The sequence below is a fragment of the Chenopodium quinoa genome, unplaced genomic scaffold, assembly GCF_001683475.1.
Source record: "Chenopodium quinoa cultivar QQ74 unplaced genomic scaffold, ASM168347v1, whole genome shotgun sequence".
NCBI classification, from domain to species: domain Eukaryota; kingdom Viridiplantae; phylum Streptophyta; class Magnoliopsida; order Caryophyllales; family Amaranthaceae; genus Chenopodium; species Chenopodium quinoa.
The window spans coordinates 10,221,455-10,236,910 of NW_018745024.1; the positions used below are offsets into that span (position 1 = coordinate 10,221,455).

Sequence of the window (15,456 nt, forward strand, 5' to 3'; positions counted from 1 at the left end):
ACCACTATTATTAGAGAAACTATAGTTGTTTTATTAATATAAAAAAGGTTTCTATAATAATAAAATAAAGTCACTATGTTGAAATAAAAGTCATTTTGGTAATATATAAACTACAAGAGGTTAATCTTTTTGATGGAATATTCAATATGAATAATAAAGGTCACTATATTAAAATTAGGATCATAACGTCGTATTTTAAATTCACAATAACATTAAACATTATACAAGTTTTAATAAATAATGTTGAAAATAATGTTACTATGTTCAAAATAAGGGGTCACTATGTGCAAAGTAATGTCACTTGCGTGTGTATAGACCTCATGTCCACAATAATATTATTGGCTTATTATGAATCAGGTCCACGCAAGTCTTTCTGCATTTATGAATCCAATTCCGAAAAACTTATGATACAAGTAATTTGTAATCAGCAACGCTTCTTATTTCACATTTGTTAAATTAATGCGTATTTTAAATCACATATATATCTGTTATTATTGGTATAATAAAAATATTGATGTTATGAAAGTATAAATTACTTGAGACGAAACTAATTAGACATAAATCATAAATAAGTGTTCAACAAATGCGCCTTTAACCACATACAAGCATTGAAAGATTGCATCCGAATTGATGATAGGCTCATAGGTGAAAGATAACGAAAAGATTAATATGTTCGTCGTCTCCCTCTTCATCTACAATGTGAGAATAATAGTCTCTAATAACTTGCATAAAATAGTCTTTCATAATGTATTTAAAGCAGGACTATGTCACATTATTGCCAAGCATTACTCATTTCCATATGAATTTCTTCAAGTGTTCTCCCCTTAGTCTCCGGCACCAATTTTGCCACAAATATTATCAGTAACACACAAACACCCGCCAATACAAAGAAAGTTCCTACAGCAATGCAGATGATATTATCGAGTGAATGTTTGACAGGCGAAAATAAGAGCTGAAGATCAAAGGGGATGGAACATTATTTACCTGAAGAACTCCATTCCATTGAAAAGTTAAATGTATAAGAAACAATCCATGATGATAGATGGGATATTACAGCAACAATACTGCCTGCTGACCCTTTTATGTTCAAGGGGTATATCTGATATAGTAACATTCACTGAATTAATTAATTCATTCCATCAATCCATCTACTAAACTGGGAAAACTTCATCTTGCTATCTTATGCACTTGAGAAGTATAATTCAGAGCTGGAAGTAGTCATACCTCAGAAGTAATAACAGCAGATCCTCCGCCTACGCCTATGGGAAATAAAGCAACGTAGATCTGCAGAAACAAGGAACTTATCAGACTGAGTAAACTGCTCTTAACACAATTCAGTGGGCCTTTGCATGCCTATATGCCCTATAAGGTATTAAGGTAATGATAATCATATCTGCCAGTCCATTTGTGCATAATGATTATAAGTTAAGCTCTTAATTTATTATCGATCAAAAACACACAACAACAGCAGCAGCGGCAGCAGCAACAACAGCAACACAAATAATGCAGCTCTTTGATCAGTAGTTTAAGTTACCATTATGCCAATAAGTGCAATATACGGACTGAAACCGTCCAGCAATTGTTGCTCCTGATTGAACAGAAAAAGGTATCATAGAGTCAATCATTCTGGTTAACCTCAGAAAAACTCTGGCAACAAAAATGTTAAGTAGTTAAAGCTAACCTGAAACAGAAATGCAAGTCCTGTCAGTGAGCAACCTAAGAAAAGACCAGTTGCTGAAATCTACAAGTTATGATCTCAATTTATGAAATACCAATTTTATGATGTACTAAAACTTTATTATTATTAGTTCATTGTTCTAACCATCATAAGAGGCCGCCTCCCACATTTATCCATCAAAATTATAGCTAATGCCATACTTGGAAGCTGCAAATAAAAAAAGTATTTTGTCACTTTCAATTCAAAGCGACTTCAATTACTAATACTTATAATTAGCAGTTGAAATTAATCAGAAATCAAGTACCTGGCAAAAAGCCAGCGCCGTAGTTCCCACTTTAGCTGAAACTCCTGCTCAACACCAATGATAGAATCAACTTTAAGGCATTTACTATTCTTAGATATTTAACTTTCCACTTCTATATGACTATATGGAACAGAGATTAAGAAGAACATGTCGAAAGTACGTAGATGCTTTAGTGAGAGAAGCATCAGAACTGAAAGAGGATTTTAACATTATATTACAGAGAAAGTAAAAATCAAAAAGAAGACAGGAAACTTTTAGTTCAATAAATTCCAAGAAGGTAAGTGGAATGTCAAATATGGGACGGAGGAAGTACTATTATGGAGAAGTTTGTGAAATATGGAGCTATAAAGTGTTAACTGACCAGCTGATTCAAATATAGAGCTGGCATAGAAGATGATTCCGTTTAAACCAACAAAGGAACCGAGCATTGCAAGACCAATTCCCACCTAATATGAATGCATATTATCCTCATTAGCTGATGAAGTGTGAAAAACCCACAAAATATAAGCTCATAATCGATTTGTTCTAAGCTTACTGTGTGCGCATATGCAAATTTCCTCTGAAATAGTTGTATAATGCTAACTTTTTCCATTTGATGTAAGGCTCTAGCAGTGTCCTTCACAAATATTCAGACATTTCATCATGTCATACAAAAATTATTTCCATGTAAATATTTGAACTATAGACCGTGGATTACTGTTACCCTTATATCATCTGCTTCCTGAGATACATCAACAAAGCCTCCCCTAAAACACTGTAAGGCTGCTTCGAACTCCTTGTTTTTATTCTTAATCAACTGTCGTGAAACATATCTTAATCATCATCTTATCAGTGGTTAATGACAATTTTTACAGGAATTGCAAGGAACATGCCTTACCAGCCATCTAGGAGACTCTGGAATGAAGAATAAACCATCTGTCCAAGACCCGGTATAATTCCTGGAATATGATGATGTTCAAACTACCAGAGAAATTCAAAAATTGAAATAACTGAAGTGGGGTACATTTATAAACACGGAAAGTACCAATCAAAGCTAAAGTACGCCAAGAGATGATTAGTCCCACGAGGTATGCTGTTGAGACACCAACTGTTAGCATTAACTGAAACAGGATATAATGAGGCGAAGTTAAAAAGCAGGTGCAAGCAGATATACAAATTTTAATTATGAACGCATTACACATGTAAACAACTTGTTTCAGAATTAATCATTACCACATGGAGAGCAACGAACCCTCCCCGAAGATCATTAGGAGTAAATTCTGCTACATATATTGGAATCTGAGAAATCATTACGATGCATGAATCGTGAACTATGTGACATAAGTATTAGATGGAAAGCAGAATTTCTTGCTTACAGCAAATCCTAAAATGCTTGAAGTGAAACCGAGCATCCATCTACCCATGTCAAGCAGCCTTGCACCCTTTTATCAGGATAAAGGATTGTTGAAATCACAACATAAACAAGAATTTTAATTTAATGAATTAAGTAGATATTTGATTAAACACTAGAGAAAGAAAAAGAACCTGGCTTACTGATATCACAGACCAGCCAAATATCAAAAATAGGCTAGTTAGTTGTAGTACCTGCCTTATCAAATGCCAAGTTATCAAGAAAACAGAATAAATCCGAAGTTGTAACATCACGAAAACAGAACACAATAAGATATAACTTACATGTTTTCGGCCTAGATAATCTGTTAACATACCACATACTACAGAACCCAATGCTGCTCCAATAGGAACCATTGATCCAAAGAGAGAATACTGGACAAACTCATACAAACATAAAGAAGCAGTACATTAGCAATATAATACTACTTTGTTATTTGGAGTACATTGAACAAAACAGTCAAAGTAGTCATACCTGGGCTGTTGAAAGATCAAGTTCCTCCATGATCTCAGCTTGCACAGGTGATGTATATCCCACCTATTTGGCACCACATCAATAAAAGATGGCACAAAGTATCTTTCACTAGAATTTAGATATAAGTGATCCCAAATAATTGTGTTAGACTATGTCTTGAATCTATTTGTCCCCTACAAACGACCCAGTTCACGAGTGGGCTACAGTCTCATTTTTAGGTCTAAGAGCATGTTTGGTTAGAGTATTTTTAGGGTTGGAAACAGATTCAATTAAACCATTACTGTTACCAAGTGTTTGGTTAGAAGGCTTAGATAACAATTACCATTACCTAAGGATACTGGTTTCCACCCATTTGTTACCTCTTTAAAAGCTAAGGTAACAATATCCTTACCCTCATCAAACAAAAATAAAGAAAATTAGGTTTAAGTGATTCATTTCCATGTTTAAATCAAACAAATGAAAAGATAACTAACAATTAAATGATTTATTTTCTTTTTATATATTTCCTTTCCACTCCATTTCTAATATTCATACCAAACGCCCTCTAAGTCATCAACCTACTCTAATTTTATTTTATGTATTTCCTTAAGATTGATCAAAAAGAACACTTTTTTCTCGCATGCATGTGAGCATAGTAAACACATGCTAGTGAATCATGTCATGTATGTACTTGTTCCTTTATTTTTTGTTGATTTTTTTTTTTTTTTAATATCTAATGTATCGAGAAAATTCAAGTTTATCAATATGATAAACAAAATTTGTTTATCAAATGACAAAATTGTAAATAAATCAACAACTTTTTATTAAATATGGGTCCCACTGTTGTTGATATTTTTACGAAAATGACATGATGATTAGGTATTTATGTTGTTTTATTTACCATTTTGCCATTTGATAAACAATATAATGTTTATCAAATTGATTAACTGGGATTTCCTCATCAAATAGGCCACTTAATGAAATCCATGAATTATTCGAATACGTATATTCTTAAGAAAAAATTTACATGATTAATCCCAACTAATGGTGGTCTTCCCACATTAATCTCAACTATAGATTATTACGGAATAATCCTTATTATGGAGGGTGCCTTTCAAAAATGGTCTGCCTTTCTCCTCCTAAATACCACAGTTGACCACCGATACCGGCCTTCCCATTCTTTCTACTCCGTATTCTATGTTTGGTTCAAACAAATAGTCACTTAACTAATTAACTTAATTAATCTCTAACTTAATTAAAAAAATTAACACATTCATTTAGTTAGTACATAGTTAAGTGAAAATTAGAGAGTAATTAGAAGAGATTAGAGGTTAATTATGTTAATTAGTGATACTAGGTTTCTTTGAACAAAATTTTTAACTTCGTTTTTTTATTTTATTTTTTAATGATAAAGCTTTTAAAAGGTTTTTTCGTAAAGTGGTGCATTTAAAAGTTTTTTTTTTTTTTTTTTTTTTTTTTTTTTACAAATTTGCCTAGTAAAAATAATGTAAACAATATCAAATGAGATGTCATTACTCATTAGAACCATATTAGCATGAGTTCTCCAAATATGATATTTTCATGAATTATTAATTTACAAAATTAAAGATACTGATTGATAAATAAATGCAAATAAAAGGATAAAATCAGAAATAGTCTTAATTTGATTATTTTGAGCAAATATCAACATAATTATAGATAGTAGTTTTAGATGTTAGCTATATATAAGTTAATATAAGTGAGGGAGCCCCACTTTATTTAAGACATATTCTTAAAGTATGAGTCTTAAACTACTCACTAAGGCCCTGTTTAATTCACCTTAATTTTGCTGAACTGAAATTATTTTTACTTAACTGAACTTATTTTTACTGAACTGAACTTAATTTTACTGAACTGAAATTATTTTTTACTGAACTGAAATTATTTTTACTGATTTTCTATTATAATTCTTTTTTAAGAAAACTCAATTTTACTGAACTGAACTTAATTTTACTGAACTGAAATTAATTTTACTGAACTGAATATTAATACCAAACTAAGCTTAGTCTAGTGGTAAGATTGTCACCTTTCAACCTGTGTCCTAGTGGGGATTAAACCCAAGGTTGAAAGTGAGGGGGAAAGGTGAGGGATCTAATGGTAAGCTACAAGGGCTTGTTGCTTATCTTAATACATCAAAATTTTAAGCTAGTATATTATTAAGCTACGAGGTGCTCCAATGGTGAAAACTAGAATGTTGTAGCTTGAATAAATAAATAAATAAAATACTTTTAATTATACACATGTCATAATATAAGTGGATGAAATGTTCTTTGAAAAATCAAACAACGTAGCTTGTTTGAGCAACGTTGCTTGATGTAGCTACGACAATATTGTCACTCCAATGGTAAGCTACGTGCTTACAATTATACGGAGTATTTAATTTGCAAGCAGGTCCTTTTTATAAACTATTGGAGATGCTCTAATAGTTATAGTTTAAGTTAGAATTTGTTAAATATATCCGGTGTACCATATACCCAAGTAATTTGCTCATTAATTTTTGCTCATTTAATAAATAAGTCTGATTTATAAAATGAGCAAAATTTAATGAGTAAATAACCTGGGTATACCTGGATATACATAATAGGATATAGAGTAGTTAATGTTGGAGACAGCGGAAGTATAATGGGTGATTGGATCAGATTAATAAGTAATATTTATAAACTATACGAGAAACGAGTAGAGCTGCCGCACCTACTTATATTTATTCTTGAAAATGAAATAATACCGAAGAATATGTTTTCTTTTATTATATTCTCTTATATTGAAAATGATATCAATTACAGTTTATATAGGAAAAACTCATCCTAAATAAATAGTGATAGAAAATTTAGGAGCATTATATGCTTTACATTTTATTTAGGTTTTACTATTTTATTATTAGTTTTTCTTAATTTTACTTATCTTAATATAGTTTATACATTGCACAATTAACTTTTATCTCACAGTTAATTCCAATTCACACGTGGGTTATTTTCTTACTACAACAAAATCGAACAAGCCTAACACTACCGACACCTCACAGGTCATGCCTATTGACCGACTCTGTCGGCACTCGGCAGTGTTGGCACAAAGGCACAGCTGAGTGCCATGCCGAAGAAGAGTAAGAATTGAAAGAGCGGAACTTACAATAAAACCGTAGGAAAATGAACCCAACACTGCAATGAAAGCCGAGAAAACCAACATTGGAGTAATCGATGACGACGACGTCGTTTTAACCATTGCTGCTACTGCTGTTGCTGCCGGCCCCACATCATCATCTAGTTTACCATTATTGTTAGAATTCAGTAGAAGCTCTACTCTTACTTCTTCCTTCATTTTTTCCAGCTTCACTATTAAAAACTTTTTATTTTTTTTTCTTTTTTATAAACAAATAAAAGTGTCAGGTTTTTTTTTTTTTTTATAGAAGATTGAACATTTAAGTATTGGACCCGGTGACAGTAGTTCATAACAACAACTTAACAAGTTAGGTAATTTGGGTGGCTAATAGGCTAGTAGAATCACAATCACAATATTCTAATATAGTTATTTACACATGTCAAAAGAATGTCAATTTGTGCACCAAAAAAAATAAATGAATGTCAATTTCACAGTCAAAAAGAATACGCTGGTTTTGGGTTTGAAAGGTTTTTCTGTATTATCTTATATTTCAAACGTTTGGCTTTACATCATTATATACATACATGCTTTCCTTTTTTAGTTCCATTACAATCTCAATCAAGTCCTATAATCACTCCTTAAATTAGGGTGATTTATCTAAGTATGGTATGACAGACAATTACAGAATATTCTGGAATTGTATCAATTATTCTGGATTTCTAACACTCCCCCTCAAGTTGGGTGGTAGGCTCTCCAACACCCAACTTGCTTAGTGCTTGCTTGAATGCCTGTGTAGGGATTGCTTTAGTGAGAATGTCTGCTAGCTGATCCTCTGACCGGACAAATGGTAGGACTATCACCTTCCAGTCTAAATAGTCCTTGATGAAGTGTCTGTCTATCTCTATATGTTTTGTCCGATCATGTTGGACCGGATTTTCAGATATGCTTATGGCTGCCTTATTATCACAATACAACTTGCAACTTTTCTTGGGTCCGTACCCAAGCTCTCTTAAGAGCTTTCTGAGCCACAGTACTTCAGTGATTCCTTTTGCAATCCCCCTAAACTCTGCTTCGACACTAGACATAGCAACCACCTTTTGTCGCTTGCTCTTCCAGGAAACCAGATTTCCACCTACAAGTGCAAAATATCCTGAAGTCGATTTTCTACTGTCACGATCCGATCCCCAATCTGCGTCAGTAAAGGCATGGAGGTCTAGATGACCATGATTCTCATAGATGACTCCAGTTCCAGGGGTCCCCTTTAAATATCTCAAGATTCGGTATACCGCTTCGAGATGTTGTTTTTGAGGTTTATGCATAAATCTACTGACAACCCCCACAGCATAGGCTAAATCGGGACGAGTATGGGCTAGATATATCAACTTTCCAACAAGCCTTTGATATTGTGTTTGATTTACAGTCTCGGCTCCTTCAAGGATTTGCAGTCCATGATTCATGATTATGGGAGTATCTGCTGGTTTGCAGTCTAACATACCTGTTTCTGCTAAGAGATCCAAGACATACTTCTTTTGAGATATAAAAATGCCCCTTTTTGATCTGAGCACCTCTATTCCCAGGAAGTATTTTAGATTGCCGAGATCTTTCATTTCAAACTCCTTGAAAAGCTTGTCTTTCAGCTGCTTTATTTCCTCGATATCATCTCCTGTAATGATCATATCATCAACATATATAATGAGACAGGTAACTGCAGTTCCTCTTCTTTTGAGGAACAATGTATGATCTGCATTGCTTTGTTTGTACCCGAATTTCTTCATCGCCACAGTAAATCTTCCAAACCATGCTCTTGGCGACTGTTTTAGTCCGTACAAGGCTTTCTTCAGTCTACATCCTTCACCTTTCCTGAAATCATGTGAGAACCCTGGTGGTGCTTCCATATAAACTTCTTCAGAAAGGTCCCCATGAAGAAAAGCATTCTTCACATCGAATTGGTATAAGGGCCAATCCCTGTTTGCTGCAATCGAAAACAATACTCTAATTGTGCTGAAATTTGCTACGGGAGAGAAAGTCTCATCATAATCTATCCCATAGGTCTGTGTATATCCTTTGGCTACCAATCTTGCCTTGTATCTCTCGATACTTCCATCTGACCTGCGTTTTATAGTAAAGACCCATTTGCACCCCACGGGTCTTTTTCCAGTGGGTAGAACACACTTCTCCCAAGTCTTATTTCTGATCAATGCATTTATTTCTTCCTCCATAGCTGATTTCCAGTGTTTGTTTTTAAGAGCTTCTTCTATGGTTGTAGGGACATTCTCAGTGTATAAGGAGGCACAGTAGTTTTTTGCTCCTTGAGACAGGTTTCCTTCTCCTGGTTTTCCTGTTGGATATCTGGATCTTTGTGACTCGAATTCTGGATCATATCTTTTTGGCGGAACACCCCTAGTGCTTCTTGGTGGTAGCTCATATTTGCTATGATCAGGTTCTGGCGGTTGACCTTCACTTGTACCTAGAACTACATTCTCTCCTTCAGAAGAAATATTAGTAGATTCAGGTAACCCAGATTCAGAAATATGGTTTAATTCTGGTGTACATACCTCTGTTTCAGTCTGGACAGGGGACTCAGACATGTGTAAATTAGTGGGCGTAGTTATGTGAAGGTCGAGCTGTATCATATTTTCAGTTGCCTCGGTGGTGTTGCCAACCTGTTCTTTTGGGCCAGGAACATCAGGTTCTGGATAGACAAACCAGCTTAGATCCTCACGAGAACTCTCCCCCTGAGATCGAAGTTGGTGGTAATAGAATTCGGTTTCAACGAAGTCACAATCCACAGTGGTATATAGGCGGTTTTTTACTGGATCAAAACAACGGTAACCTTTTTGAGTAGTCCCATATCCCACAAAAACGCACTTAACAGCCCGAGGTTCAAGTTTATTCCTTTCCCGTTTGGGTAAGTGGACATAAACCACACATCCAAAAACTCTAGGTGGTAACGAGTGAGTAGTGGGAACATTGACATGGTTTTTAAGGGTGTCTAATGGGGTGGAAAATTGTAGGCTTTTTGTAGGAAGTCGGTTGGTGAGATAATTAGCTGTGGAAATGGCTTCGGGCCAGTAATAGGCCGGGACTGAGGATTCTATCATCATGGCCCTAGTCATTTCCAAAAGGGTTCGGTTTTTTCTTTCTGCTATGCCATTTTGTTGTGGGGTGTCGCGACATGTAGTTTGGTGAATAAGACCATTTGTTTTAGTGAAGGTATCCATGTCAATGTTCTTATACTCTGTACCATTATCAGACCTAAGGATTCTTATCTGAGTTTGGAATTGGGTTTGGGCCATTTTATAGAATGAGATAAATGTTTTATAGACATCAGACTTGTTTCTAAGAAAATATACCCAACTCATTCTAGTGCAGTCATCAATGAAAGTAACATAATATAAACATGTTTATTAAATTCGGGAGCTGGTCCCCACACATCAGAGTGAATCAAAATAAAAGGTTTTTCAGTTCTACTGTTACTGTTCGGATATGAATGTTTATGACTCTTTGCAAGAATACAGGACTCACAATTAAAAGAAATATTCGAATTAGATAGGGATGGGAAGAGTTTCTTAAGATACCCTAGTGAAGGATGACCTAAGCGCTTATGCCAAGTCCAGAGCTGGTGCTCAACTGTCCCTCGAACAAGCGCTGCTTCACCCTGTTGAGGCATCTTAGTAAGGTAATATAGTCCGCCTTCTTCAGTACCATGCCTAATAATCTCCCCTGTCTGAGTGTCCTGAACAGTACATCCACGAGAATTCATAAGAACAGTACAGTTTAAATCCTTTGTCAATTGACTAATGGAAAGTAATTTATGAGATAGGTCCGGTATGAAGAGACAATTAGATAGTTTGATATTGTCGGAAATTTTGACAATACCAGACCCTTTTGTTTTAATTACCTCTCCATTTGCGGTTTTTATATGGTGGGTGGATTTTTTCTAGATCATTACTGTCAAATGTCATAGTGTCTGTAGCTCCACAATCAAAAATCCATTTGGTATTTTTCTTGGTATTGCAAACTAACCCCGCATTATATATGTCTGTTTTAATAGTTTGGGTTTCATGAGTTTGTGAACTATCATTTTTGGGCCTAGGGGTTTTATAGGACACATTTTTTATTTCTGGACTAGTGGGTTTGCGTGGGCTAGTGTTTATATTAGAATAAGTGTCTTCTTCTTCTTTAATTTGACAAAGTAAGCTGTACCTATTCTTATTACATACAACAGAATTCAAGCCATAAACCAAATCTAGGTTTTCTGAAATCTTACCTTCTTCCTTCTCTTTCATACCTGAGGTAGAAGAGGTCATGGCCACCGTTGCCTCTTCGTGAGCATCTGCTTTAGCCGCCGGTCCCTCGCTGCTGCTCACGGCAGCCTTGCCGGAATTCCTCCTTTCTCCCTTTTTCTTTCTATCGCCCCACCAAGGAGGGTATCCAATAATCTCGAAACACCCTTCCTTGGTATGCCGGGTTCCGCCACAGTGGGTGCATCTGAGATGTGCCTTGTCATCGTCCCGCCGGAATCTGGGTTTCTCCGTTCTTCCTTTGATCGCAAGTCCGCTGCCGATACCAAGAGATTCGGCCGATGATGTTTGTGAGGCCTTTTCTCCTGGTTTCATGATAGCCCACCGAGAGATCTCTCGTCGGACCGCCGCATACGCCGCCTCTACTGTTGGTAGTGGGTCTTGGTTGACAAGATCCCTTCTTTCTTTGTCCATGGACTCATTAAGTCCAGCCAGAAATTGGTAAAGACGGTTGTTTTGGATTCTTTGATTGTAGATGGTTTGATCTTCCGAATGTACCATCGGGTTTGGTACTCTCCTATCAATCTCTTTCCAGATTGATGAAAGTTTACTGTAGTAAACTTCAATTGGGTCAGTTCCCTGCTGGATCTTGTTTGCTTTGATCGTTAGATCAAATATTTGTAAGCCATCTTTACCACTCCCATACATAGTTTCAATTCCTTGCCACAATTCATATGCCGTTGGATAATCTAGGAACTGATTTTGAAGTTCTGGTTCAATATTTTCGATTATCCATGCAGTAACTAGTGAGTCCCGTTGAACCCACCGTGAGTACTCTGGGTCTGTCGGAGATGGCGGGGAGGCAGTGATGTGGTTGAGCCTCCCTCGTCCTCCGATGCTCAGACGCATCAATCTTGACCACTTTGTGTAATTGGTATGGTTTAGTTTTTCGGTAATTTGGACCGGATGGTTTATGGTTTCCGTGTTTGGTTTATTGGTGTTTAACTGCGAGAGCAGTTGCAATAAATCATCCATTGTTACTGGTTTTGGAACTATGTCCTGGTTGTCGGTTTCCATGGTATATGATGATGCCGATGGCTTTTTCCGGTCGCCGGAAACAACCTTGCTCTGATACCAAGTCAAAAAGAATACACTGGTTTTGGGTTTGAAAGGTTTTTCTGTATTATCTTATATTTCAAACGTTTGGCTTTACATCATTATATACATACATGCTTTCCTTTTTTAGTTCCATTACAATCTCAATCAAGTCCTATAATCACTCCTTAAATTAGGGTGATTTATCTAAGTATGGTATGACAGACAATTACAGAATATTCTGGAATTGTATCAATTATTCTGGATTTCTAACATTCACAATAAATATGATCTTGCCCTCATCTTTGTTTTCAATTTCCTTTTCAAACTTCTTGCTACAACCAGTGAGGCAGTGACTAAGTGAAGAAAGGGTTTAATATAAATAAATCAATAATTTGGTTTGGTCAGCATGATAAAATTGTAAACTAATCAACAATTGTAGACCAAATTTTAACAAAAAGTTGTTAATTTATTTACAATGTTGCTATTTGATAAACATATTTTGTATACTAAGGAGATGAAGTTGTATTTCCTCTATTATTGTATCTTGCTTGGATGCTGAATTGCTCTTTGTCTAGACAATTCACAAATGTGATTAATAAATACGAGGATCAAATTTGGAAAATAGTAAAATATAGATTATGTGTTATATGAGTGACACTTGTTTCTTTTCCTTCTCATGTGATGAGAATCAATCCAAAATTTCAAGGTATTCCTCACTCTCAACAAATTTGAGATATAATTGTGTGTAAGTGGGCTTATTATACTACGTAACTACATACACCCATTTGGCTAATTGGCCAAGATTGCTATCGAAGACCACACATAAACCAACAATTTCCATTCTCCTAATTAATATTTCAATCCCATCAAAAACATATATCCATGTATAGCACTCAGAAGCTCCAACTTGCAAATGAAACTTGAAAATTTGTAGTAGTCTATAAATTCTATTGGATCTATAAGACGAGGTATATATGTTTAGAGTTTTCGACTATTCATTTATGACATGTCTTGGCCAATGACGGATCTAGGGGGTCGCCAGTCTAGGCGATGGCCCGCCCCATGATCTTGAAAACCTATATACTACCTCCGTTACATATTATTTGCAACGATTTGACATAGAATAGATAGGGAAAATGTTTAATCGTTGCAAATAATATATAACGGATGTAGTATTTATTTAAGCTCCAAAAAAAAAGATGCAAAGCATCTTGGCTAAGTTGGCTTCATCCATGCTTCATAGCCCGCCCAATTAACTGGTTTTGAGATCGAAATCAATAGGCTACATTTTTTTTCCTCTTTTTTGTGCTTTCTTTTCTCAATGCTCAACCTTTTTTTTTTTTTAGTTGGTGGTTATAGCTTAAGGATGTATAACAATATACTTCTTATAATCTTTCTTTTTTATTCTTTGTGGTAGTAAATTAAAATTAGGATAATTTATCGCAAATTTTAAGATGCACCATGGTGCACCTATTTATAGGTGCACCACGCCTATACTTTTGAACATTTAGTAAAAAAAAAATTAACAATTGCAAATTTTGAACATGTAGTAAAAATATCTTAACATCGCAAATTTTGAACATTTAGTTAAAAAATATGAACAATCGCAATGCATCACATCTATACTTTTGAACATTTAGTAAAAAAAATCTGAACAATCGCGAGTTTTGAACTTTAGTAAAAAAAATCTGAACATCGCAAATTTTGAACATTTAGTAAAAAAATCTGAACAAACACAATGCACCACACATATATTTTGAACATTTAGTAAAAAAAAAATATGAACAATAACAAATTTTGAACATTTAGTAAAAAAAATATGAACAATCACAAATTTTGAATTATTGCAAGTCAAACAAATTTTGAAAGAAGTTTGTTTAACTCGTAATAATTCAATAGTTTTGTAATATAAACAGAACATTTAATGTATACAAAATGAACATTTATTTATAAAATATGAACATAAAAATTGCATGTTTATGTTCAGTTTTTGTGACGTGTTCATATTTTTTTTACTAGATGTTCATATTTTTGTAAAATGTTCAAATTTTTTTTACTAAATGTTCAAAAGTATAGGAGTGGTGCACCTATTTCTAGGTGCACCATGGTGCACATAATACTAATTGATAATTTATAAATAAACTTTAGAGATCAATTGGGCCTGTCTATATTTGATTTCTGGATCCGTCATTGGTCTTGGCAGTCTTGCAGCCAAAAGTTAGTTTGTTGTTCTCTACTTCTACTCCCAAAGTCCCAAGTCCATTGGTTTCATTTTGACCACTTTTTTCTTTGAAAGAACCTTAGGTTAGTAGATCATACGTATTTTAACTAGGATATTATCCTAACCATGTTCATAGGATCAAAGTTTTCATGTTCATTATATCATTCATTTGACTTTTATATAAAATCATGGATCCAACAAAAATAGCTTACACCATGAAATAGTTCCCACTTGCATTTTGACACCAACTCTAAGTCACTCTAACTCTTTTTTATAGATAACTATAGAAGTAGATTAGTCTCGTGCGATATACGATATTAAAATACTGGGTAAAAGTTTTTCTTATATATATGTAATGTAAATACTCCCTCCGTTTTTAAAATACTTGCTCCACTTTTCTTTTCCGGCCGTTTTTAAATACTTGCTCCATTTCCCTATTTGGAAAGCTTTGACAATATTTAATTAATTCCTCTCACCTAGTGGACCCAACAATATTAATTTCACATTCTCTCTCCTTCAATTCTCTCCACTACTTTTGATTTTTCACAATTTTTTATTCTTCCACAAACCCCACTACCTCCATATTTTATTACTTTCTCCAATTTCTCCTAAAACTCCGCGCATGGAGAAATGGAGTAAGTATTTAAAAACGGAGAGAATAATAATTTAAGCAAAACATAAATAAATTCTATTTGTAACCATAGGAAACATTCCCTTTCGAACTTGATACAGTCAAAATTCAGCTTGATTAATCTCTTATATATGTTAACGAGTCGAGTCAATCTATTCCAAAATTGAACTCGACTCGACTCGACTCGCATTATAAGCACTCCTAATTCCGACGACCCGTTAACACTCTCTCTCTCTCTCTCTCTCTCTCTCTCTATATATATATATATATATATATATATATATATATATATAGAAATGGGA

General features: G+C 34.6%; 1 pseudogene; it reads right to left on the reverse strand.

Annotated features, from left to right (window-relative positions):
• Positions 1-532: 532 nt before the first annotated feature.
• LOC110708595 lies at positions 533-7,315 on the reverse strand (annotated as a pseudogene).
• Positions 7,316-15,456: the final 8,141 nt, after the last annotated feature.